Source organism: Triticum dicoccoides, chromosome 6B, assembly GCF_002162155.2.
Source record: "Triticum dicoccoides isolate Atlit2015 ecotype Zavitan chromosome 6B, WEW_v2.0, whole genome shotgun sequence".
NCBI lineage: Eukaryota > Viridiplantae > Streptophyta > Magnoliopsida > Poales > Poaceae > Triticum > Triticum dicoccoides.
In genome coordinates, this window is record NC_041391.1 from 649,560,848 (window position 1) to 649,564,266 (window position 3,419).

Here is a 3,419-nt window from a genome sequence, read left to right on the forward strand (position 1 = left end):
AAGACGTACAAAGAGAATCTAATCACACCTGGTTTCTATTTATTTTATTCTTTTATTCATTTTTCACGAACTTTTTTTCAAAATGTGTTTTTTTTTCATATTCATTTTTTTTTTAGAATCCGTGAATAAATTTTGAATGCACGATTTTTTTGAATTCCAAGAACCTTTTTCTTATTCGTTAACTTTCTTTGAATTCACTAAAATAATCCGAACTTGTGAACATTTTTTGAGTACGTGAAATGTTTGTAAGCATCAAAATAGGTGCTCTGGAGGAGGACAACGTGCTGGTGATGAAGAGCGCCAGCAACGGCGGCGGCGGCGCGCCAACCGGAAGCGGAAGTGGGAGGACGAGGAGGGGGACTGTCGGTACATCCGGCTGGAGCGTCGCGCATCGCCGCAGTCATTCATGCGCAAATTCCGGCTGCCGGAGGACGCGGACGCGGGCGCCGTGGCCGCGCTGCGAGAACGGCGTGCTCACCGTCACCGTCAAGAAGCAGCCGCCACCGGAGAAGAAGACCAAGTCCGTCCAGGTCGGGCATCGCCTGATCGTTCGAGCCTCCAGTCACGCAAACTTTCGGTACTGCATCGGTGTTTGTCGTCAGTGATCGTTCTAGCAGTAGACGGACGCGGCTCGTCTGCCGTGCCTTCACGCACGGCAGAACTGCCGTACGGGCCACAATCGGCCGTTCGTTCACTGCTTTCTCATCCAACGGACCTCTGCTACCCCACCAACTTGCTTGTTTCACTATACTCTGAATCTGCTCGCGCCAAAAATTGTAGCAGTGAGGATGTAAGGTCATCACCGCATGGGTTAGAAAAGTAGCCGATCATCAAGCTGATGCGTCCTCGTTGCTATCGAGCTGCAGCCACTGCGTCGCCGTCAAACCGCCGCCGCCATCGCCGCGTTACATCCAACGGAGCCGCCGCCGCCATTGCCGCGTTACATCCAACGGAGCCGCCGCCGCCTCACTGTCGAGCTGCAGCCGTTGTGTTAACATCGAGCCACCGTCGCTGCCATGTCAGTCAAGATGCCGCAGTTGCATCACATCCCATCCTTTCTCTAGTCCTATGAAGTCTGCATTGCCCCAAATTTGGTAGTGGTCTGTAGTCATGCCTGTTTCTCACCCCAAAAATTGCAGGTACAGCCGTTCCAAGCATAGTCTGTAGTTTTATCAGGGAAACTGAAGAGCTATTGCAATTTTCACCCCTAAATCAGCCAAGCACTCTACTAACAGAGTACTGAAATTTGTAGAACTGAAACTGAAGTGCTACTGCAATGTTTAGCACTGAAGCATCCAAGCATGCTATTTGTATTAACAAAGTACTGGATTTTTTAGCAATGAAACTCAAATATTTTTGCAATTTTGAGCATTGAAACTCAAGCACCAACAGAGTACTATTACTACTTATATAAATCCCCAAAATACCATAACACTGAGAAGCCACATCACATGAGGTATCGCTTTCTAGTACCAAATCCAACTTTGCCCCCATAAGTAACCCAGAATGTCCATGCTTCATCGACAGTGCCGAATTTCATGCCCATCTGTGGTACCCAACTTGGTATGGCACTCGATCTATAAAAGCCAAGACTCAATTTGCATTAGTGTACTGGACATAAATAAATAACTGTAAAAAAGAGCTGTAGTATTTTTACTGCATCTCACTTACGTATTCAGACTGCCATTATCCTGGTGATCTCCCTCGTTTGTGCTTTCCATTGGAAAACAGATGTGGGATGGCTCCACCAATTGACTAAGTGGCAATAAAAACCAAAGTTCTTCAGCAATACAGAGGAGAATGTACAAGGAAGAAAATCAGCTAAGCATCAGTTTTGAAAAGCAAATTAGGAGATCGATGATGATTTTTTGATTTTTACCTATGGCGATCGAACGTGACTCCTCGCCTTAGATCGCAACGTGTATGCGCAGTTTGGAGCCAGCTTTGTTGGATGTGACACAGCGGCGGAAGCTGACGGCGACACTGCGATTGCAACTTTGTTGGATTCGGCGGCGGCGGCGGCTGCTCGACGGGCGACGCGGTGGCGGCTGCTCGACAAGCAAAGCCACGGCGGCAGCTCCGTTGGATTCGATGCGGCGGCGGTGGTGGCAGCAGCTTGGCACGATCGCGGCGGTGGCAACTCAAGGAGAACGCATCTTGGTTGTGCCGATTCGTGCGACGAGCACCTCAGTCCTCACCTTGATACGCGGCGCAGCAATTTTTGGCGCGAGAAGGCCAGACGGCGGACGTGATTTTGGCGCCTATTTTATTAACAGCTCCCGCTAATTCGGTTCGCTTGTTAGTGGGTAGCAGAGGTCCGTTGGATGAGAAAGCAGTGAACGAACGGCCGATTGTGGCCCGTACGGCAGTTCTGCCGTGCGTGAAGGCACGGCAGACGAGCCGCGTCCGCAGTAGACTAGTGTTGGGAGTCTGGTAGATTTGGGTATTGTCTTGTGGTCGCATGCTCTGTTCGTGATCTGGCCGGAAGTTAGGTGTGCCAGTTGTGGTCGTGTTTTGTGGTAGCTGTGAATGCAACGATGGAGCATGAATTGTTGTTAGTTGTCGTACCAACTTCTGCATGCATCTTCCTCGCTTGATCGAATGCAGCCGCATGCCTGGATTCATACGTTTTTCACGTAATCTCAGCGGAAAATAGAATGAGAACTTTGTTTCACGACTGCACGATCTGTCAACTCCTCTGAGTTCCACGGTCTATCAAATTAACTCTGTTCTCAAGTGTCATGATCTAAATAAATACAAAATAAAGTGAATTGAAAGAAACTCAAAAACGATTAGGATTTATGAGGGATGCCCATGTGCTCCTTATATCAGGAGTAAAATGCATAGAACAACAAAACTAAATGCATAAAAGGAACCCCATGATTTTTTGTTTTGGCGTAGAAGCATTGATGCATCACACCAGACACAAGTTAATAACAACATGGTTGTTGCTTCACAACAGATCCGAGTGTTCTTCTATTTAACGCGAGAAGAAAGATGGAACATGACAATAGTCATTCTTCAAAGCTGGGCATGAGCAAGGAGTAGAGTCCAAAGAGTCCACAGCTTCACAGCCTCTTAGAGTTGCTTTTGCTTCAAAGCCACCGGAGGTGCTTTTGCAATGTTGTTCACAACATCCTAGGACTTGTAAGCATCGGGACCTCTTAGTCAAGTACGTGGGTGTGCCCTAGTGATCAGACTAGCATACTCACGACGTATTTTAGTGCAACGTAGTCAAGTATGTGGGTGTGTCCTAGTGATTAGACTAGTGCAACGCGACACTGCACATAGTAGGTTTGGTCCCACCTTAGGGAGTGGGGAGAGTTGGTCTTCTGCTCTCTCGATCTCCTAGTTGATGTTGGTAGACATCTCTTCCTTGTTGTTGATGTGGGTGCGGTGACATTTGCAAGCTTATTGTT

General features: G+C 47.9%; 1 pseudogene; it reads left to right on the top strand.

Annotated features, from left to right (window-relative positions):
• The first annotated feature begins 239 nt into the window (after window positions 1-239).
• Window positions 240-1,160, top strand: LOC119321392 (annotated as a pseudogene).
• The last annotated feature ends 2,259 nt before the right edge of the window (window positions 1,161-3,419 follow it).